The 25600-nt window shown below is 32.2% G+C and overlaps 1 pseudogene; it reads left to right on the forward strand.

Moving 5' to 3' along the window:
* The first annotated feature begins 13425 nt into the window (after window positions 1-13425).
* On the forward strand, window positions 13426-25146 carry LOC125370330 (annotated as a pseudogene).
* Window positions 25147-25600: the final 454 nt, after the last annotated feature.

A 25600-nucleotide genomic window follows, 5' to 3' on the forward strand; every position in this document is an offset into this window, starting at 1 on the left:
ACTTTATATTATATAGTTATAATAGAAATATATAAAAACTTAATAACTTCTATAATAACTAACTATATAGAATAGAGGGTTATTATATATTGTTAATATATAGTTAGCTATTTATATAATATAAAATATAAAATTAAAGAATTTATATAATATTATAATATAATAATAATATTAATAATTATAATAATAGAAAATTAGAAAATACGTATATAGAGTCCAATTTAATTAGACTATTAAAAACTATTCAAAAATTTTAAATAAATAATTTAAATTTTTTGAATTAATATTTTTTTAGAAATATTATATATTCTATATAAATATATTAGAATAAAGATATTATCTCTATTTTTTTATTTTTAGACTCTATTTTTTAGTATTTTTTAGAGAGTATAGAGATATAGAGCGGGTAGCGGGAATCGAACCCGCATCGTTAGCTTGGAAGGCTAGGGGTTATAGTCGACGTTGATTTATCATCTTTACCGTCTCTAATTCAAAACCGAACATGAAACTTTGGTTTCATTCGGCTCCTTTATGGAATATGGAAAAATTTCCAGCTATAAGAAGTGAGCGAAAAAAAAACTCGACACATAACATCTATGTCAGCTTTTCTGTCTTAATGCATTCAAAGCAAGGCACTTTCAAGATGATCCTTCTAGACGAGTGGGGTTTTTTTAATCTTTCTAGTTACTTCGTTCTCTATTTCTATCTGAAAGAATTCTTAGGAAAGGCAGTTTGTTTCCACCAAGCTAAAACAAGATGTTGATGTCTATAGTAAACTAAAGTCATCGTTTAATACTTATTTTGCTTCAATCTCGACTATACAAAACAAATAAAAAATTAAAGATTTAGTTACGATTAGAAATATACTTTTCTGTCTTTTTCCATAGATCCTTTACTCATACTCATTCAATTGAATGGATTGATCCAATTAATAAAAAATATATTTCGTAATTTCATAATCCAATTTCTTTCAATTAGAAATTCAAAAACTTGGATACAAATCACGAGAATATATATTCTTCCTCGAATTTTTCATTGAGAGGTAAATGATTAAATCTTTTTAAGAAATAAAGTCTTTCACCGGAATGTGGAGCCAAGGATCCCTTAACTATTAGAATAGAATTAATAGAACGAATCACACTTTTACCACTAAACTATACCCGCTACGATGCGATTATTGTATATAAATGAACCTTTTGTCGAGTAAGACATTTTGAATTTTATTTTAAATTTTCACTTAAATTTAATATATAATTATTAAAATTAAATTATATAATTATTAAATATATAATTATTTAATTATTATATAATTATAGAATATATATTTAATTTAATATATTAAATTAAACATATTAATATTAAATAAAATAAAATTAAATAAAATAGTTCCATATAAAAATAAAAGAATAAAAAAATATAAAAAGTAATTTTGAAAGTAATAAAAGTAATAAAATAAAGAAAAGAGGGAAAAAGGCTTTTTCTTTTCAAGCCTTACCTGTTGTGTAATGTAACATAGTAAGTATCCTTTTTCAATCGGGAGGATGGCTGAGTGGACTAAAGCGTCAGATTGCTAATCCATTGTACGAGTTATCCGTATCGAGTTCGAATCCCTCTCTTTCCGGTTCCGGTGATGACTTGGAATTTTTTTCTTTTCTTTTAAATTTAGCGAAATTTTTTGTTTTATTTAATATTTAAAAATGTAGAAATGTAGAATAGTAAAATACTAAGAACATTGAAAACTCAAGAAAAATCTTTATTTTTTTATTTTAATTTTATATATTTTATTTTTTTATTCTTCACGTCCGGGATTATGTCCTGGATCATTAGATAAAAATCCAAAGATGAATAGAGAAACATAGAATATCACTACTCTGTAAACAAAGAGTTTGAGAGTAAACATTATAAAATCTCCAAGATCCTTTTTTGGTTTGGAAAAAAAATAGATTTTCTATTTTTATACCACATATTCTATTTTAACACCAAGACATGGAGCGATTTCTAGAAATAGAAAATAATTTTTCTAAATTCAAAATTCATTTGTAATAAAAGTCGAGTCTTTAATTGCCAAAAATTTTGTTATACCAAAAATTAGATATTTTTTCATTACTACAAAAAGGATTCTAATAGGATCTTCAATGGAAAAAAAGTTTAGAATGAAAAAAAATGGGGTGATCCAGAATTCTCGCGTTTATAGTTTTTATTTATACAATAACTTCAATATTTGAATTAAGAGTTTATACTTTATACTATAAGACTTATCTGATCTTATCAATTGCTATAATTTTTTTTCTCGAATAAATCATGAATTATTTTAGGACAGCATTAAAGATCTCATCGAAAACTTACAGCAGCCTGCCAAACAAAGGCTAATAGACAAAAGAGTACATGGATTACTGGCATAACATCTACGATTGGATTCAAAAAGGCGTAGGCTTTGGGCAAGTTTGTGAAGATAAAATTGCTTGAATAAAGGGCAAAATTAAGACAGATACAAATTAAACAAAAAATATTAAGCATAACAACATTTTGTTCTTGAAGATAATTTTATTTTGACTGAGTTATTAATATGTTATTAATATAAAAGAAAAGATATAAAAATTGATAAAAAATAAAGATAAAGAAAGGTAGATTAAAAACCCTTCTTTATTAAACTTTATTAAATTTATTAAACTCACCTAATAAAAAATCCTTCAATTCTCAAATAAAAAAAGAATAGAGGAAATCATATTTTTATACAGTACCTTAATTGAATTATATATTATGATCAATAAATTTAATTTAATTCTATATCTACACATAGAAAAATCCGAACAACAAGCTAATATATTTTCTAGATATTTGGTGGGAATTGACGAAGAGCTAATACCAATATTAGTTTTTATTAGTGTTGAATAGAAATTCAAATGGGGCGTGGCCAAATGGTAAGGCAATGGGTTTTGGTTCTGCTATTCGGAGGTTCGAATCTTTCCGTCCCAGCTATTCCTATATATCAAAAAAAGGATCCTTCCTTGTTTGATTTATCATTTAACATCTCCCATATAATTTAATTTGAAAAGTAGATAGGAGTTAATTAGTATTAGTAATGGAAGATATCTATTTCAATGTCTTCGCCGATGCCTGTGAAAATTAAAACAAACAAAGAAACTACATATGTTTCATATGTAGTTTTTTTTAACTAACCTCATTTTTCAGATATTTTATCTTTGTCTTTAATGAATAATTCTAAATCTATCTAACTAATTGAGAATCTATCTAACAATTGAGAAGGGATTGGTTCATATATCCTATTCACTTTTCGCTTTACTTTAGGAAATTTTTTTAAGAAAGAATCAAGTCAAGTCAAGTCAAATAAACTATTCATAAAATGAAAATATGCTTATATGTTTGTATTTTTAGCATTTTATTTTATTAACACCTTTGTTTCCGATTTTGTAATGTAAAAAAAAATTGTCATCCCTCGCTTAATTTTAATATTTAACATAGAATATCCATAATTAATTTCAGTGACAATTCTTTAGTTTAGACAATTCTTTAGTCTATCTGATAGTCTATCTGAAAAATTGAATATGTTTTTTTACCTATTTATTTTATTTTAAATCCTTGATAGTTTAATTCTAATCTGTATCTAAAAAAGGAGGTTTTTCTCTTCTCTTATAATGAGAAGATTTATTTCTCACCTTAAAATAAAAAAATAATGATATTGGGATAGGCAATTTAAAATTGAAATCTTTTTAATGATTTTTATAAGTCCTTGGGACTCAAAGAAATGTGAGATAGGCAAATCCGTACTATGGAGTCACTTGAAGATTCACAAAGAACTTATTTCTTTATCTTATTATAAATCAGAATTGAAAATAAAAAAATATTCATACAATAAAATATGGGATTAATTTGAATTCTTTCTGACACTTTTTCAGAAACTACCCAATAGAAGTTCAAATTCTTTATTCCTATGTGCCGGTCGAACCAATGACTATTCACGATTCCATAATTGAATCAATTACATACTGTTTCAAAACTCAAAGAATATTATGGTAAAACCTCGTTTGAAACGATGTGGTAGAAAGCAACGTGCGACTTGAAGGACACGATCGGTTGTGGATTCTTACATCCCCCCTATTATATATATAATTATATTATATATATTATATAGTATATAGATTAGTATATAGATTAATATTATATAGCTCTATCTATAATATTATATAGCATATAGCAATAACATATAGGAATGAGGGTGCTCTTAGCTCGACATCGTTTATTCTATTATACACTAGAACCTTCGTTTTTTATTGGGTTGTAATGTAAATAGTACATGATGGAACTCGAGTAGAAAGTAAAGTATTGATTTATTTCTTAGGAGTAAGAATCTAGGGTTAGCCCTAATCAATAAGTTGGAACAACTTCGTAAGTATATTTTTAATATCGAAATAGAAAGGATCCAATTCTAGCAAATTTCAAGTCCAAGAATAAGGTTTATTGGAATTGACCAAATTCTTTTGATTAAAAAAGTGTATCACACAGGAATCAATTGTTAGTCTCATTCTTTAATAGAAAGAAATAAAAAAAAGTGGTATGTTGCTACCATTTTGAAACGATTAAAGATCACCGAAGTAATGTCTAAACCCAATGATTCAAGGCAAAGTTAAAGGATCCTAGAACAAGGAAATACCGTTTTCAATTGTCTCAACATTTAGATCAGAATGAAGAATCAAAATACATTATATATTTTAAAATAAAAGAAAAAAACAAAAAGAAAAAGAAAGGGCATTAGAGATCACTCAATAAGTGAAAAATGAAACGCCTAAGGGGTTCCCTTTGAGCTATTTGAAAGTTATCCAACTTGAGTTAGAAAGGTACAGATGCTTTTTTTCTTTTTTGGTAAACAAAAAAGAAAAAAGAAGCAGAAAAAGGACTTAAATCATAAGTTAATTGATTTGATGATTTTATGGATCTATTTGACACTATAATTCTAGATATATACAGAACTTCGAATAATTTTTCTCGAGCCGCACAAGGAGAAAACTTCTTATACGTTTCCATGAAGGGTCTTTTTTTTCTACCTCTACCCTAATGAGTCGTTTATCGAATCGTTGCAATTGATGTTCAATCCCATAGAGAAGGAAGAGATCTTCGGAAAGTGGGTTTTTATGATACTTTAAAAAATCAAACCTATTTAAATGTTCCTACTATTCTATATTTCCTTGAAAAAGGCGCTCAACCTATGGGAACTGTTCATGATATTTTAAGCAAGGCGGGGGTTTTTACGAAACTTCGTCTTAATCAAACGTAATTTACTTAACGAAATGTAGGGTGTGGGTAATTCGTATATATATAGCTTTTTATATTATAACCTTTTCTCTATTACACCCCCCTTCTCTTGTTCTATTCATACTATATTCATACCTATTTTTTTATTTTTTAATTGTTAAATTTTAAATTGAATGCAATTTATTCTTTTATTTTCATCATTGTGTATTTTTTTCTCAATTTATTGAATTTATATTGACAACAGTGTATCAAATAAGTATAATTCGATCTGAGATAATTGGATCTTTTCTGTGGATCTATTTATTCATGTTCCATAGATTTGGTTTTTTCTTTATTCAAGTGATGATCTTTTTAGATTTGTTGTAATCCAAACGTTTTGTTTGATTGAAAAAAATGTTATAAATTATAAAATAAAAGAATATTTTTTAATATTTTTAATTCAGAATTGATTATTTTTTATTTAATTTCTTGCTAGTTTAATGCTAGTTTAATGTTTTGATTGTGTCATGTGTTCAATTTCTTTATTTATTTTGATTCAAATTTGTATCATAGAATTTCAATTTTTTTTTTTTTGGGGGGGGGGGGGTAGGGGGGGGAGGAGGGGTGTTGTTAACTCAATGGTAGAGTACTCGGCTTTTAAGTGTGGCTAATATCTTTTACGCATTTGTATGAAGGAAGGGATTCATCCATACCATCGGTATAGTTTGAAAGACCGCGACTGATCCTAAAATGAATGAATGGAAAAAACAGCATGTCGTATCAATGGAGAATTCTAAGAATATTTCATTTTTATCGGATCGGGCCAAACCTTATTTGAATTCTTGGTTATTTGAGGTCTTGGTGCGGAACATAATAAATGAATTCAAGGTTGTGTCGAGTGAATAAATGGATAGTCCTACAGTTCCAATTATAGGGAAACAAAAAAGCAACGAGCTTACGTTCTTAATTTGAATGATTATCCAATCTAATTAGACATTAAAAACAAATTAGTGCCTAATGCGGGAAAGGCCTTTAGCCAATTTTTTATTTTCTTTTAATGAGTCCTAACTATTAGCTATTCCCAACTATGAGTATGAGCGGGAGATTAATGTGTAGAAGAAAGAGTATATTGATAAAGATATTTTTTTCCAAAATCAAAAGAGCGATTGGCTTGAAAAAATAAAGGATTTCTAATCATTTTTTTTATCTATTTATCTTATAATAAACATAAACCAATTAGATAGAAAAAAGAGAGGATGGGAGTCCACTGATGAGTTTACCTATTTCTGAGGTATCTATTCTTTTCTATCATACTACTTTGTTTTTACTGTATCGCACTGTGTAGCATTTAATAACCCAATAAAAAAAATCCTCTATCCTTGCTTCAATCCAATTTAATTTCAAAGAAAAAAATGGAGGAATATCAAAGATATTTAGAACTAGATAGATCTCGAAAAAATAACTTCCTATACCCATTTATCTTTCGGGAGTATATTTATACATTTGCTCATGATCACAGTTTAAATAGATTTACTTTGTTGGAAAATTTAGGTTATGATAATAAATCTAGTCTATTAATTGTAAAACGTTAATTACTCGAATGTATCAACAGAACCATTTGATTATTTCTGCTAATGATTCTAGTCAAAATCCATTTTTTAAGTACAGCAAGAATTTATATTATCAAATGATATCAGAGGGCTTTGTAGTTATTGTGGAAATTCCATTTTTCCTACGATTAGTATCTTCTTTAGAAAGGTCAGAGATAGTAAAATCTCATATATTATGATCAATTCATTTAATGTTTCTTTTTTTAGAGGACAAATTTCCACATTTAAATTATGTGTCAGATGTATTAATACCTTACCCCATCCATCTAGAAAAATTGGTTCAAATCCTTCGCTATTGGGTGAAAGATCCCTCTTCTTTGCATTTATTACGACTCTTTCTTCATGAGTATTGGAAGTGGAACAATTTTATTATTCCAAAGAAATCAATTTCTATTTTTACAAAAAGTAATCCAAGATTTTTCGTGTTCTTATATAATTCTCATGTATATGAATATGAATCCCTCTTCTTTTTTCTCCGTAACCAATCCTTTCATTTACGATCAACATTTTCTCGAGTACTTCTTGAACGAATTTTTCTCTATGGAAAAATAGAACATTTTGCAGAAGTCTTTGCTAATGATTTTTAGGCCATCCCATGGTTGTTCAAGGACCCTTTCATGCATTATGTTAGATATCAAGGAAAATCTGTTTTCGCTTCAAAAGATGGGCCTCTTCTGATAAAAAAATGGAAATATTACCTTGTCCATTTATGTCAATGTTATTTTTATGTGTGGTTTCAACCAGAAAAGATCTATATAAATTCATTATCTAAGCATTCTCTCAACTTTTTGGGCTATCTTTCAAATGTACAATTTAATCCTTCGTTGGTATGGAGTCAAATGATAGAAAATTCATTTATAATAGATAAAGATAATACTATGAAGAAACTCAATACAATAGTTCCAATTATTCCTTTAATTAGATCATTGGCAAAAATGAAATATTGTAACGCAGCAGGACATCCCATTAGTAAACCGACCAAGCGGATTCATGATTCGAGATTATCGACCGATTTGTGCGTATATACAGAAATCTTTCTCAATATTATAGCGGATCCTAAAAAAAAATGAATTTGTATCGAATAAAATATATACTTCGACTTTCTTGTGTTAAAACTTTGGCTCGTAAACACAAAAGTAGTGTACGCGCTTTTTTGAAAAGATTAGGTTCGGTATTTTTAGAAGAATTTTTTACGGAGGAAGAACATATTCTTTTTTTATCTTCCCAAGAGTTTCTTCTATTTTGCGCAGGTTATATAGACAACGGATTTGGTATTTGGATATTATTTCTATCAGTGATTTGTCCAATCATGAATAATTGGTTATGAAAATATGTAAATCGAAATTTTCCCTAATTGATGAAGGGATAACAAAAAATTGATTTATTTCTCTTATGTAATCTCTTATGAAATGCTCATACAGTATACGAGTAAGGATTGAGCGACTGAGTATTCAACTTCTTTAGAGGTTTCGTCTAGGAAGGGAATTGAGGTTTTGATGTATACATAGGGAAAGTCGTGTGCAATGAAAAATGCAAGCACGGCTTGGAGAGGGATTTTTTTTACCTATTTTTTAACAAACAATGAAAATTTCTACTCTATCCGACTAGTTCCGAGTTCGAGTCCCGGGCAACCCATTATGATTATCGTATTGAATGATTATCATATATTATCATATTGAAATCAGATGAAATGCTTTATCATATCTATAGAAATTTAAATTCTATTTTAAATTCTATATTCTATAGAAATATTATATATTCTATATAAGTATATAGAAATAAAAATTCTAAATTCTATTTCTATATTCTATATAGATAGATAATATATCTATATAATATATAAATAGAAATCTGAATTCTATTTTTTAATTCACTTCAAATTTAGTGAAAAAAGTTCGGATGAATGATGAATCTAGATAGATAAGATCATAAAAATATATCCATCAATGTTGATATTGGTTGACACGGGTATATAAGTCATGTTATACTGTTGAATAACAAGCCTTCAATTATCTATTTCGATTTATTTTCTTTTATAGAGAATTCTTGTGCTTGGGAGTCCCTGATGATTAAATAAACCAAGATTTTACCATGACTGGAATTTTAGAGAGACGCGAAAGCGATAGCCTATAGGGTCATTTTTGTAACTGGATAACCAGCACTGAAATCCATCTTTACATTAGATGGTTTGGTGTTTTGATGATCCCAACTTTATTGACCGCAACTTCTGTATTTATTATCGCTTTCATTACTGCCCCTCCGGTAGATATTGATGGTATTCGTGAACCTGTTTCTGGATCTTTGGTCACTTAAGTATCCAAATAAGCCGGTGCCCAGAGAGCAATGCTAGACCAGGGACCTTTACTCCGGCATCTCATTCCAATAGGACTGGCGCCCAGAGAGTGAAGCTCGACCAGGGTCCTTAACTCCAGTCTAGTCACTTAATATTCTCTATCTGCTCAAGCCTTTCAGCCCTCTTATTCTAATAAGACTGGCACCAGGAGAGCAATGCTCGACCAGGGACCTTACCTCCAGTCTGGTCACTTAAGTATCCAAATAAGCCGGCGCCCAGAGAGCAATGCTCGACTAGGGACCTTACCTCCAGCAATTTACTCAAATCAGCCCAGAGAACCATGCTCGACCAGGGAAAAACTCATAATAATTTTATTACCTGTCCATGATCATTACCGGTGCGCACGCGGTCCTGATGTAACCCATCAGGTGGCATGTTCTACGAAAGCCACATTCCCAAATCGCAATCATCACATTTAATAAATATCATTATCTAATGAAATCATCCAACACATATCGAAGTAAAGATTAAAGATTTAGGGTAAAGCAACGTGCAATTCGTGAGGAAAAAAATAATAACGTTTGTATTATTATAACATTACTAATAATAATATTTATATTATTTTCAATAATTAATAATCAAGTGAAATCATTTATATTGCGATACTAACAATCATATTAAGTATAAATTCTAAAATAGCATATTAAAATCAGACTTAGCAATAGTGTAATGATTAAATGACTTTAACTCACAGAATTGGGCGACCTCCTAGCTCTGCTCCGGTGCCTCTATTGGAGTGGCCGAAGCATGATCATCTAATCACGGAAAATAATTTATCAATTATGTTGAACAATTACAATTGACCCTAGGTCTAGATTCCTAGGACTGACTGTCTAAGAATCTCGACTCGGTAAATTCTACCGAAAATTCGGCAGAACCTCCCCTACAACACGGACATTTACCCCCCGTAAAATGGGTCCAAGACCTGCCAAAAAAACACTTCAAATATCCAACAATCCAAACAACGGGAGTCGGGTCCCCAAACTTCACTATTTTTCCCGACTCCGCTACACAGCACAAAACACGAGGCAAGCAAACTGACAGACAATTATTTTTAACTCACAAATATCATCTAATACTCAACACAATCAATAGACACACAATTACACCAAGAATTCCAAAATTAATGGGCCAGAGAAAATTACCGAGATCGCTGATCGCCTCGGCCCACACGAGTCCGATCGACGATCCGAACACACCATCGGACTCGAAACGACGCATTGACAATGATCCCCACTTCCGATTTTCCGATCTGACCCTCAATCATCCCGAGAGATTTGCGAACAATCTCGGCCGTCGATTCGCAAACGGAGTTCGATCGCCACGAAACTGGTGCCATTGTGAAGCTTGAGCTGAGGAGAGTCAGGATACGTCCTCCGATCGTCCATCCTTCGCTGGAGCTCGCTGGAAAAATCGAAAAACGTGGCTGCCACCTACTTCGCCAGAACTCCCTCCTCCGGCCACCAAACCCGATGCTACTATCCCCAAAAGGAAGCTCTTTTCGAGGGGATCCGATCGCCACCGGAAACGTCCGGAACGGCCTTCGAAAGTCGTTGCCCCTTCTTGCGCGCTTCCACCGCTTGCCGACACCGCTGGAGCTTGCCGCCACCGGGGCCCTCTTGCGCCCCGGTCGATCCCTGACGCCAGCCGATCTCCTCATCCCCGCGCGATTCTCTCTCACCGACACCTCTCTCTCTCCTTTTCCTTCTTCCCCGATTCCTTTCCTTTCAATACCGACATTTGACCCCTGAACTTTTCCTTATTACAATTTGGTCCCTGAACTTTCTTAATTACTTACAATTTCATCGTGCATAATTTCTAATTAACCCCCAAACTTTTCTTTAGCCTTTCAATTAAGCCCCTAGCTAATTAATTTGGGCCAAATTAGAATTATTGAAAATACACAATTACATAAATACCCCTGCCGACACATTTATTTACAAAAGAATACCAAACTTACAAATTTCCATTAAAACTCCATATTAATGAAATTACACTTTTAATCCTCATCCAAAAATAATTTTCCAATTAAGTCCTACACATAATTAAATTAAATAATCAATTTGCTAAATATTTTCTAACTTAAATTTTAATACCACTAGTTAATTAAAATACCTATTTTTCCTAAATTCTTTTTATAAAAACACCTTTTACAATTTCTCCACAATTTTCCAATATATAATTTTATTTATATAAATATGCATTTGGAAAAAATTTGAATAACCAAAATATAATTATTTCTCAAATAATTTACTTAATTAATTTCTTAAAAACTCAAACTAATAGGATATAGAAAGAATGACTCCTTTATTAGTCTAATATTAAAATTCAAAATTTGCATTTAAATTATTCCAACTAGACCAAGTAAAAATTAAATTAAATTAATTTTAAATAAGAAAACTCATTATTAAATATATAAAAATTCTGGGTATTACAACCCAAACTTTTCTGGTTCACCCCAGTATTCTTTACTTGTCCAATTGTTGCTGAGCAGTTTTTGGATATTAAACGAACCTCCCGAGAAGGTAATTTTAATGTGGCCGATTTTCCTCTTTTGATCGGTTTACACTGCATTTCTAGCTAATTGTTCACCCTTTCCAAATGTGATTTCTATGTTATGTATGGCCGTGCCTAAGGGCATATCGATTGAAGTAGATTCTTCTTTTGGATCAATCAAAACCTCTTCCCAAACTGTACAAGCTTCTTCCAAAGCATACGGCTTTCTGGGTGTAGATGATGATATCTATACAGATGGATCTTATATATCGTAAAATAAAAAAAAGTACTACATGAGTGGATATATAGGAATCAAAATCTGCTAAATTGCTCATGTTATGCTCTTCTACATCCTAGGTCTTCCCGTTTCTTCATCTGACTTATGTTCTTCATGTAGCATTCAGACCGAATGACTCTATGAAATTACGTCGATACTTACACATATTAGGGGTAACGTAGGAGACATTTCTATTTTTTTCCCGGTGAATCTTTAGAATTACCACTACCTAGCTTTCAATTCGTCTCTGACCATCAAATGAAATATGAATAACCCGTCCTCCTCTCTTTGAAACAAGGGGTGCTTCCGGTTCTGTCAGTGCTTGAAACAATTTTATCTTCTCCATATTACTATTTTTCTAGAGTCAATAATTTTCTATGAGGAACTACTGAACTCAATCACTTGCTGCCGTTACTCTTCAGTTTTCTGTTGAGGTCTATCCTATAGAGGTACTCAATTTGAATCAGTGATCTATTTCTAGGTTTCATCGTAAACCTAATTGGTTACTTCCAATTACGTAAATCAATAGTTCAAACCGCACTCAAAGGTAGGGCATTTCCCATTTTTATAGGAACTTCTGTACCAGAAATAATGGTATCTCCAATTATAGCCCCTCTGGGATGTAAAATATATCTCTTCTCACCATCCCCATAGTGTATGAGACAAATGTATGCATTTAGATTAGGGTCATATTCTATGGTTACGATTCTCCCGTATATGTCTTTTTCATTTCGTCGAAAATCAATTTTACGTATAGACGCTTATGACCTCCCCCTCTATGCATTGCGGTAATGATTCCTCTAGCGTTACGGCCTTTACCACAACGATGTTATCCATAGATCAAATTATTTTGTGTATTTTGTGTATTGGATTTCACTTGACTATCTACGGCTCCATTGCATGTGCTCGGGGTAGAAGTTTTGTATAAATGTATCGCCATGCTATTAAGTATTTTGATTTAAGTTCTTTTCTTTCTAAGAGGTAGAATAGAATAACCCGGTTGAAGAGTAATGATCATACGTCTGTAATGCATTTTATGTCCAATAATAGGTCTCATTCTTCTACCCTTTCCCAGGAGTCAATGGCTATTTATAGCTATTACCTTGACACCAAAGAAGAGTTCAACCCAATGCTTTATTTCTGTCCTAGTTGATCCTGATTCGACATTAAAAGTATATTGATTTTTCCCCAATAACCGAATACTTTTGTCTGTAAATACTGCATATTTGATTCCATCTATAAATCTATTTTCTTCCCTATGAGTTCTAGTCTCAATAAGAATGCTAGTTCTTATTGTTCATATGTTATGATATGAATATACCACACCAATTTGTTATGTATGGATGACGAGATTCCATTGATACAGAGCCAATTCCAGTAGACTTATTGGAGGGTCCCATTGGCGTGCATCTAGTAGGAATTGAACCTATGAATTCGCCTATTATGAGTTGGGCGCTTTAACCATTCAGCCATGGATGCTTAGCGGGGATCCTCGTACATGGTGAATAACCAAATTCCAATTGAAATGAAATCTTTAGGATAAATCAATGCAATTTAGGAGGAATCAATGAAAGGACATCAATTCAAATCCTAGATTTGTGAATTGAGAGAGATATTGGGAGAGATCAAGAATTCTCACTATTTCTTAGATTCATGGACCCAATTCAATTCTGTGGGATCTTTCATTCACATTTTTTTCCATCAAGAACGTTTTATAAAACTCTTGGACTCCCAAATTTGGAGTATCTTACTTTCACGCAATTCACAAGGTTCAACAAGCAATCAATATTTCACGATCAAGGGTGTAGTACTATTTATAGTAGTGGTCCTTATATATCGTATTAACAATCGAAAGATGGTCGAAAGAAAAAATTTCTATTTGATAGGGCTTCTTCCTATACCTATGAATTCTATTAGACCTAGAAATGATACATTGGAAGAATCCTTTTGGTCTTCCAATATCAATAGGTTGATTGTTTCACTCTTGTATCTTCTAAAAGGAAAAAAGATCTCTGAGAGCTCTTTCCTGGATCCGAAAGAGAGTACTTGGGCTCTCCCAATAACCAAAAAGTGTATCATGTCTGAATCTAACTGGGGTTCGCTGTGGTGGAGGAACTGGATCGAAAAAAAGAGGGACTCTAGTTGTAAGATATCTAATGAAACCGTCGTTGGAATTGAGATCTCATTCAAAGAAAAAGATATCAAATATTTGGAGTTTCTTTTTGTATGTTATATGGATGATCCGATCCGCAAGGACCATGATTAGGAATTGTGTAATCGTCTTTCTCCGAGGAAGGGGCGAAACATAATCAACTTGAATTTGGGACAGCTATTCGAAATCTTAGTGAAAGACTGGATTTGTTATCTCATGTTTGCTTTTTTCATGAAAAAATATCAATTGAAGTGGAGGGTTTCTTCAAACAATAAGGAGCTTAGTCAACTATTCAATCAAATGATATTGAGCATGTTTCCCATCTCTTCTCGAGAAAGAAGTGGGCTATTTCTTTGCAAAATTGTGCTCAATTTCATATGTGGCAATTCTGCCAAGATCTCTTCGTTAGTTGGGGGAATAATTTGCACGAATCGGATTCTTTTAGGAACATATCGAGAGAGAATTGGATTTGGTTAGACAATGTGTGGTTGGTAAACAAGGATCGAATTTTTAGTAAAGCACGGAATATGTCATCAAATATTTCAATATGATTCCACAAGATCTAGTTTCGTTCAAGGAAGGAATTCTAGCCAATTAAAGGGATCTTCTGATCAATCCAAAGATCATTTCGATTCCATTAGTAATGAGGATTCAGAATATCACACATTGATCAATCAAAGAAAGATTCAACAACTAAAAGAAAGATCGATTCTTTGGGATACTTCCTTTCTTCAAACCAGACGAGCGGGGAGATAGAATTAGACCGATTCCCTAAATGCCTTTCCGGATACCACTATTCACTAAGGTGAGAAGGAGATGAATAATCATCTGCTTCCGGAAGAAATCAAAGAATTTCTTGGGAATCCTACAAGATCCATTCGTTCTTTTTTCTCTGACAGATCATCAGAACTTCATCTGGGTTCGAATCCTACTGAGAGGTTCATTAGAGATCAGAAATTATTGAAGAAAGAACAAGATGTTTCTTTTGTCCCTTCTAGGCGATCGAAAAATAAAGAAATAGTTAATATATTCAAGATAATCACGTATTTACAAAATACTGTCTCAATTCATCCTATTTCACCAGATCCGGGATGTGATATGGTTCTGAAGGATGAACTGGATATAGACATTTCCAATAAGATTTCTTTTTTGAACAAAAATCCATTTTTTGATTTATTTCATATATTCCATGATCGAAACAAGGGGGGATACACGTTACACCGCGATTTTGAATCAGAAGAGAGATTTCAAGAAATGGCGGACTCTATCAATAACCGAGCCGGATCTGGTGTATCATAAGGGATTTACGTTTTTTATTGATTCCTATGGATTGGATCAAAAACAATTCTTGAATGAGGTATTCAACTCCAGGGATGAGTTGAAAAAGAAATCTTTATTGGTTCTACCTCCTATTTTTTATGAAGAGAATGAATATTTTTATCGAAGGATCAGAAAAAAATGGGTTCGGATCTCTTGCGGGAATGATTTTGAAGATCTAGAATAAAAAATAGTGGTATTTGCTAGCAACAACATAATGGAGCTAGTCAATCAATATGGATTGATCCTAAATCTCATTCAAATCCAATATAGTACCTATGGGTACATAAGAAATGTATTGACTCAATTCTTTTTAATGAATAGATCCGATCGCAACTTCGAATATGGAATTCAAAGGGATCCAATAGGAAATGATACTCTGAATCATAGAACTATAATGAAATATACGATCAACCAACATTTATCGAATTTGAAACAAAGTCAGAAGAAATGGTTCGAACCTCTTATTTTTCTTTCTCGAACCGAGAGATCTATGAATTAGGATCTTAATGCTATAGATACAAATGGTCTTATAGGAGCAAGAATTTCTAGGAACATTTGGAACATTTCATTTCTGAGCAGAAGAACCGTTTTCTTTTTCAAGTAGTGTTCGATCAATTACGTATTAATCAATATTCAATTGATTGGTATGAGGTTATCGACAAAAAAGATTTGTCTAAGTCACTTTGTTTCTTTTTGCCCAAGTTACTTCTTTTCTTGTCCAAGTTTCTTCTCTTTTTGTCTAACTCACTTCCTTTTTTCTTTGTGAGTTTTGGGAATATTCCTATTCATAGGTCCGAAATCCATATCTATGAATTGAAAGGTCTGAATGATCCACTCTGCAATCAGCTGTTAGAATCAATAGGTCTTCAAATCGTTCATTTGAAAAAACGGAAACCCTTCTTATTGGATGATCATGGTATTTCCTAAAAATTAAAATTTTTGATAATGGAGGAACAATATCACCATTTTTGTTCAATAAGATACCAAAGTGGATGGTTGACTCATTCCATACTAGAAATAATCGCAGGAAATCTTTTGATAACACATATTCCTTTTTCTCAATGATATCCCAGGATCAAGACAATTGGCTGAATCCCGTGAAACCATTTTATAGAAGTTCATTGATATCTTCTTTTTATAAAGTAAATCGACTTCGATTCTTGAATAATCTACATCACTTCTGGTTCTATTGTAACAAAAGATTCCCTTTTTATGTGGAAAAGGCCCGTATCAAGAATTATAATTTTACGTATGGACAATTCCTCAATAACTTGTTCATTCGCAACAAAATATTTTCTTTGTGCGGCGGTAAAAAAAACATGCTTTTTTGGAGAGAGATACTATTTCACCAATTGAGTCACAGGTATCTGACATGTTCATACCTAATGATTTTCCATAAAGTGGTAACAAAAGGTATAACTTGTACAAATCTTTCCATTTTCCAATTCGATCTGATCCATTCATTCATAGAGCGATTTATTCGATCGCAGACATTTCTGGAACACCTCTAACAGAGGGACGAATAGTCAATTTTTAAAGAACTTATTGTCAACCTCTTTAGGATATATGAATCTATCTGATTCAGAAGGGAAGAACTTGCATCAGTATCTCAATTTCAAATTCAAACATGGGTTTGATTCACACTCCATGTTCTGAGAAATATTTACCATCCGAAAAGAGGAAAAAAAGCGGAGTCTTTGTCTAAAGAAATGTGTTGAAAAAGGGCAAATGTATAGAACCTTTCGACGAGATAGTGCTTTTTCAACTCTCTCAAAATGGAATCTATTCCAAACATAAATGCCATGGTTCCTTACGTCGACAGGGCACAAATTTCTAAATTTTCTATTTTTGGATACCTTTTCGGACCTATTACCGATACTAAGTAGCAGTTAAAAATTTGTATCCATTTTTCATGATATTATGCATGGATCAGATGTATCATGGCGAATTCTTTAGAAAAAATTATGTCTTCCATAATGGAATATGATAAATGAGATTTCGAGTAAGTGTTTACATAACCTTCTTTTGTCCGAAGAAATGATTCATCGAAATAATGAGCCACCATTAATATCGACACATCTGAGATCGCCAAATGTTTGGGAGTTCCTCTATTCAATCCTTTTCCTTCTTCTTGTTGCTGGATATCTCATTCGTACATATCTTCTCTTTGTTTCCCGAGTCGATAGTGAGTTACAGACAGAGTTCGAAAAGGTCAAATCTTTGATGATTCCATCATACATGATTGAGTTGCGAAAACTTCTGGATAGGTACCCTACATCTGAAGTGAATTCTTTCTGGTTAAAGAATCTCTTTCTAGTTTCACTAGAACAATTAGGAGATTTTCTAGAAGAAATGCGGGGTTCTGCTTCTGGCGGCAACATGCTATAGGGTGGTGGTCCCGCTTATGGGGTTAAATCAATACGTTCTAAGAAGAAATTTTTGAATATCAATCTCATCGATCTCATAAGTCTCATATCAAATCCCATCAATCGAATCACTTTTTTGAGAAATACGAGACATTTAAGTCACACAAGTAAAGAGATTTATTCATTGATAAGAAAAAGAAAAAACATGAACGGTGATTGGATTGATGATAAAATAGAATCTTTGGTGGCGGACAGTGATTCGATTGATGATAAAGAAAGAGAATTCTTGGTTCAGTTCTCCACCTTAACGACAGAAAAAAGGATTGATCAAATTCTATTGAGTCTGACTCATAGTTATCATTTATCAAAGAATGACTCTAGTTATCAAATGATTGAAGAGCCGGGAGCAATTTATTTATGATACTTAGTTGACATTCATAAAAAATATCTAATGAATTATGAGCTCAATACACCTTATTTAGCAGAAAGATGGATATTCCTTGCTTATTATCAAACAACCACTTATTCACAAACCTCGTGTGGGGTGAATAGTTTCATTTCCCATCTCATGGAAAACCCTTTTCACTCCGCTTATCCCCCTCTAGGGGTATTTTAGTGATAGGTTCTATAGGGACTGGACGATCCTATTTGGTCAAATACCTAGCAACAAACTCCTATCTTCCTTTCATTACAGTATTTCTGAACAAGTTCCTGGATAACAAGCCTAAGGGTTTTCTTATTGATGATAGTGACGATATTGATGATAGTGACGATATTGATGTGAGTGACGATATCGACCATGACTTTGATATGGAGCTGGAGTTTCTAACTAGGATGAATGCGCTAACTATGGATATGACGCCGAAAATAGACCGATTTTATATCACCCTTCAATTCGAATTAGAAAAAGCAATGTCTCCTTGCATAATATGGATTCCAAACATTCATGATCTGGATGTGAATGAGTCAAATTACTTATCCCTCGGTCTATTAGTGAACTATCTCTTTAGGGATTGTGAAAGATGTTCCACTAGAAATATTCTTGTTATTGCTTCGACTTATATTCCCAAAAAAGTGGATCCCGCTCTAATAGCTCTGAATAAATTAAATACATGCATTAAGATATGAAGGCTTCTTATTCCACAACAACGAAAGAATTTTTTTACTCTTTCATATACTAGGGGATTTCACTTGAAAAAGAAAATGTTCTATACTAATGGATTCGGGTCCATAACCATGGGTTCCAATGTACGAGATCTTGTAGCACTTACCAATAAGGCCCTATCAATTAGTATTAAACAGAAGAAATTAATTATAAACACTAATATAATTAGATTTGCTCTTCATAGACAAACTTGGGATTTGCGATCCCAGGTAAAATCGATTCAGGATCATGGGATCCTTTTCTATCAGATAGGACGGGTTGTTGCACAAAATGTATTTCTAAGTAATTGCCCTATAGATCCTATATCTATCTATATAAAGAAGAAATCTTGTAACAAGGGGATTCTTATTTATACAAATGGTACTTCGAACTTAGAACAAGCATGAAGAAATTAACGATACTTCTTTATCTTTTGAGTTGTTCTGCCGGATCGGTTGCTCAAGACCTTTGGTCTCTACCCAGACCCGATGAAAAAAATTGGATCACTTATTATGGACTTGTTGAGAATGATTCTGATCTAGTTCATGGCCTATTAGAAGTAGAAAGCGCTCTGGTGGAATCCTCACGGACACAAAAAGATTGCAGTCAGTTTGATAATGATCGACCGACATTGCTTTTTCTGTCTGAACCAAGAAGTCCCTTAGATATGATGCAAAATGGATCTTATTCTATCCTTGATCAGAGATTTCTCTATGAAAAATATGAATCGAAGTTTGAAGAAGGGGAAGAAGAAGAAGTCCTCGACCCACAACAGATAGAGGAAGATTTATTCAATCACATAGTTTGGGCTCCTAGAATATGGCGCCCTTGGGGCTTTCTATTTGATTGTATCGAAAGGCCCAATGAATTGGAATTTCCCTATTGGGCCAGGTCATTTCCGGGCAAGCGGATCATTTGTAATAAAGAGGACGAGCTTCAAGAGAATGATTCAGAGTTCTTGCAAAGTGGAGCCATGCAGTACCAGATACGAGATAGATCCTCCAAAGAACAAGGCTTTTCTTGAATAAGCCAATTCATTGGGACCCTGCAGATCCACTTTTTTTCCTATTCAAAGATCAGCCCCTTGTCTCTGTGTTTTCACATCGAGAGTTCTTTGGAGATGAAGAGATGTCAAAGGGGCTTCTTACTTCCCAAACGGATCCTCCTACATCTATATATAAATGCTGGTTTATCAAGAATACGCAAGAAAAGCACTTCGAATTGTTGATTCATCGCCAGAGATGGCTTAGAACCAATAGTTCATTATCTAATGGATTTTTCCGTTCGAATACTCTATCCGAGAGTTATTAGTATTTATCAAATATGTTCCTATCTAACGGAACGCTATTAGATCAAATAAAAAATTGGTTTGATTAATGAGAAATTTGCAATTTTATTTGACAAAATTTTGAAGTAGTAACTTGAATTACTAACAAAGTAAAGACTTTTGTGTATATCAAATTCAAATGAACTGACATTATTATTTATTATTATTTATTAATACAATATTGATTTTTTTATTATTACTGATCAATAAAAATAAAAACATCTTAATCTTAATTAAAAAAAGGTGGGTTATTTTATGGTAAAAAATTCATTCATTTCAGTTATTTCACAAGAAGAAAAAGACGAAAACAAAGGATCTGTTGAATTTCAAATAGTAAGTTTCACTAATAAGATACGAATACTTACTTCACATTTGGAATTGTATAGAAAAGACTATTTATCTAAGAGAGGTTTGCGGAAAATTCTAGGAAAACAGCAACGACTACTGTCTTATTTAGCAAAGAAAAATAGAGTGCGTTATAAAGAATTAATTAGCCGGTTGGATATCCGGGAGTCAAAAACTTATTAATGTGAAGAGTTTTTTTAAATTATTTGATTTCTTAAATCTTAATATGAACTTCTTTTTATTTTTAGTAATTCATGAAAAAATGGATCGAGGAAACCCCTATGGATGTATCAGCTACACGAAAAGACCTTATGATAGTCAATATGGGTCCCCACCACCCATCAATGCATGGTGTTCTTCAACTCATCGTTACTCTAGACGGTGAAGATGTTATTGACTGTGAACCAATTTTAGGTTATTTGCACAAAAGGATAGAAAAAATTGCGGAAAATCGAACAATTATACAATATTTGCCCTATATAACACGCTGGGATTATTTGGCTAATATATTCACCGAAGCAATAATAGTAAATGGTCTAGAACTATTAGGAAATATTCAAGTGCCTAAAAGAGCTAGCTATATCAGAGTAATTATGTTGGAATTGAGTCGTATAGCTTCTCATTTGTTATGGCTTGGTCCGTTTATGGCGGATATTGGTGCACAGACTCCTTTCTTTTATATTTTTAGAGAAAGAGAGTTAGTATATGATTTATTCGAAGCTGCCACCGGTATGAGAATGATGCATAATTATTTTCGTATTGGGGGAGTAGCAGCTGATCTACCTCATGGATGGATAGATAAATGTTTGGATGTTTGCAATTATTTTTGAATGAGTTGAAGGAGTAGGTATTGTTGGTGCAGAGTAAGCAATAAATTGGGGTTTATCCGGACCAATGCTACGAGCTTACGGAGTACAATGGGAACTTTGTCAAGTTGATCATTATGAGTGTTACGACGAATTTGATTGGGAAGTCCAGTGGAAAAAAGAAGGAGATTCATTAGCTCGTTATTTAGTCTGAATCAGTGAAATGATGGAATTTATAAAAATTATTCAGTAGGCTCTAGAAGGGATCCCGGGGAGCCCTATGAGAATTTAGAAACCCGACATTTTGAAAGGGATCCAGAATGGAACGATTTCGAATATCGATTCATTAGTAAAAAAACTTCTCCTACTTTTGAATTACCAAAATAAGAACTTTATGTGAGAGTCGAAGCCCCAAAAGGAGAATTGGGGATTTTTCTGATAGGGGATCAAAGTGGTTTTCCTTGGAGATGGAAAATTCGCCCGCCGGATTTTATCAATTTGTAAATTCTTCCCGAATTAGTTAAAAGAATGAAATTGGCCGATATTATGATAATACTAGGTAGTATAGATATCATTATGGGAGAAGTTGATCGTTGAAATGATAATTCATACAACAAAAGTATACGCTATCAATTCTTTTTCTAGTTTAGAATCCTTAAATGAGGTCTATGGAATTATATGGGTGTTTGTCCCTATTTTGATTCTTGTATTGGGAATCACGGCAAGCACACTGGTAATTGTATGGTTAGAAAGAGAAATATCTGCAGGGATACAACAACGTATTGGACCTGAATATGCTGGTCCTTTAAGAATTCTTCAAGCTCTAGCGGATGGCACAAAACTACTTTTTAAAGAGAATCTTTTTCCCTCTAGGGGGGATACTCGTTTATTCAATATCGGACCATCCATAGCAGTCATATCAACTCTATTAAGCTATTTAATAATTCCTTTTAGCTATCACCTTGTTTTAACTGATCTAAATATTGGTATTTTTTTATGGATTGCCATTTCAAGTATTGCTTCCATTGGACTTCTTATGTCAGGATATGGATCAAATAATAAATACTCTTTTTTGGGTGGTCTACGAGCTGCTGCTCAATCGATTAGTTATGAAATACCATTAACTTTTTGTGTGTTATCCATATCTCTACGTGTGATTTGTTGAAACATAAACTTTTCCCTATTCCTTTCTTTTTAGGAAGAAGGCAAAATCGGTTGAATAGATATCTTCATTTTTTATTCATCATTTGGTTTAAAGAACTAAATTGAATAGTTATATGAGTGAAAGAAAACAGCTTGTAAATTTGCAGTAAAAAAATTAAGACTCATTTCCTATGTACAAGAGTAAAATAGAAATAAACATAAGAAAAGAAGACTGTTTGTCCCAAGGTTGCTTGATTAGTCATCCTGGCTTGAAGAGGGCTCAAAAGATCAACCTTATTGAGTTTTTACTATCATTTAATTTATATGTATTACTATAATGCTAACAGGCGATTGAACAAAAATGAGTGGACGGTTAGGAACACCAAGATACACAAAGGATTAGTAATAGAGATTTTTTTTAATTATCTATTTTAATTATCTATCTAAAAGGATATTTCTGTAAAATATAAAAATATATTAATTGGGGCTTTAAGTTGGTAGAAATGATCAGGCAGTACTCCCCATGATTCCGATCCAGAGTATGCTCCTGTCACCGATTAAAGAAATGACTATCAAGAACGAAATAATCCTTTCCCTTTTTGAATCCCCTTTTCTTTTCTTTTTTCAGAAAGAAGAATAGGAACGAAAAAAAAAGAATCTAAATCTAATTACAATAAAAAATCAATCTTTTTTTTTTTGCTTTTTTCCTATATCTATATTCATATAGATGGAATTCGTATCATAATTCGGGATATCTAATTCTTTTTCATAATAAAAAATAATAGGTTGAAATATCTCTTTGTAGTTTTACAAAGAATATTTTTTAAAATAAATTAGAAAGAGTAATAAAGAGTATTTTATTGAAAAATTTTGAAGTTATTACTCAAGAAAGAAAAATTGAAACTATTAAAGGATGAGATCAATTTAGAAGTACTTTTTTGTGAGTATTATAACAGATAGAATTTCATTGCGCAAATTTTAGAACGTCGATAGATTTATTTTATTTTGATCCTATATATCCTACAAATATAGCAAAATAAATAATATGATCTCCTTAAATTTATTTATGGCCTTCGAGAAGCTGTATGAGGTGAGAATCTCATGTACGGTTCTGTAATAGCGATGGGAACAATGATGTTCTCGCCGACTATGATTATCTAACAGTTCAAGTACAGTTGATATAGTTGAGGCACAATCAAAATTGGATTTTTTAGGGTGGAATTTGTGGCGTCAACCTATAGGATTTATCATTTTTTTTATTTCTTCTCTAGTAGAATGTGAGAGATTACCTTTTGATTTACCGGGAAGGGCGGAAGAATTAGTAGCAGTTATCAAACCGAATATTTAGGTATCAAATTTGGTTTATTTTATATTGCTTCCTATCTAAACTTATTAGTTTCTTCATTATTTGTAACAGTTCTTTACTTGGGCGGTTGGAATATCTCTATTCCATATATATTCGTTCCTGAGCCTTTTGAAACAAATAAAATAGGTGGAGTTTTTGGAACAACAATCGGTATCTGTATTACATTAGTTAAAACTTATTTTTTCTTGTTCATCCCTATCACAACAAGGTGGACTTTACCTAGACTAAAAATGGACCAACTTTTAAATCTTAGATGGAAATTTCTTTTACCTATTTCTCTCGGCAATCTCTTATTAACAACCTCTTTCCAACTCCTTTCGCTATAAAATAATAAAAAAGGAATACTTTTCTACATTCATGGCTTGTTTTCAAATTCAAATAAGAGAAAAAAAACAAATAGAAAATCATTCATAAATATTCACGATATGTTTCCCATGGTAACTAGGTTTATGAATTATGGGCAACAACCATATGAGTTGCACGGTATATTGGTCAAAGTTTCATGATTACCTTATCCTATGCAAATCGTTTACCTGTAACTATTCAATATCCTTATGAAAAATTAATCACATCGGAGCGTTTCTGCGGTCGAATCCATTCTGAATTTGATAAATGCATTGCTTATGAAGTATGTGTTCGGGTGTGTCCTATAGGTCCACCTATTGTTGATTGGAAATTGGAAAACTGACATTCGAAAGAAACGGTTGCTTAATTACAGTATTGATTTCAGAATCTGTATATTTTATGGCAACTATGTTGAGTATTGTCTAACAAATTGTTTATCAATGACTGAAGAATATGAACTTTCCACTTATGATCGTCACGAATTGAATTATAATCAAATTGCTTTAGGTCATTTACCAATGTCAGTAGTCGACCATTATACAATTCGAACAATTTTGAATTCAACTAGAAACAAAAAAGATAAACCTCTTTGATTGATTAAAAAGTACAATTATTAAACTAAAATTCTGTTTTGATCTAAAGGGCTGCAATAGGGCTTTTTTTTTTCTTGGTCAATAAATACAAAAATTACAAATTCCAACTATTGACTTGATTGGTCAGAATTGCATCGCGGCTAAATCAATACGTTCTAAGAAGAAATTTTTGAATATCAATCTCATCGATCTCATAAGTATCATACCAAATCCCATCAATCGAATCACTTTTTCAGAAATATCTTTTTTGTGAAAATCTATTAATATATGCGTAATTCTAGCCATAATTATTTCTAAAATTAAATTTAGAATGCCTTTTTTGAGAAAGAATGAGATTCATACAATAGCTGTACCTATAGTAATTTACACCCCTTAGGGTTTAGAACCTATTATAAATAAGTTTTTCCTGGTCAGATCAATAAGGTCATGAAAAAACAATTAATTTTTTTATCTCTTATTTTACGTGCAATGGATTTTCCTGGACTAATACATGATTTTCTTTTATTTTTTATGGGATTAGGTCTTATATTAGGAGGTCTAGGAGTGGTATTACTTACCAACCCAATTTATTCTGCCTTTTCATTAGGATTGGTTCTTGTTTGTATATATTTATTCTATATTTTATCAAACTCTCATTTTGTATAGCTCCTTATTTATGTGGGAGCCATAAACGTTTTAATTATATTTGCCGTGATGTTCATGAATGG

This window comes from Ricinus communis, chromosome 6 (assembly GCF_019578655.1).
Source record: "Ricinus communis isolate WT05 ecotype wild-type chromosome 6, ASM1957865v1, whole genome shotgun sequence".
NCBI classification, from domain to species: domain Eukaryota; kingdom Viridiplantae; phylum Streptophyta; class Magnoliopsida; order Malpighiales; family Euphorbiaceae; genus Ricinus; species Ricinus communis.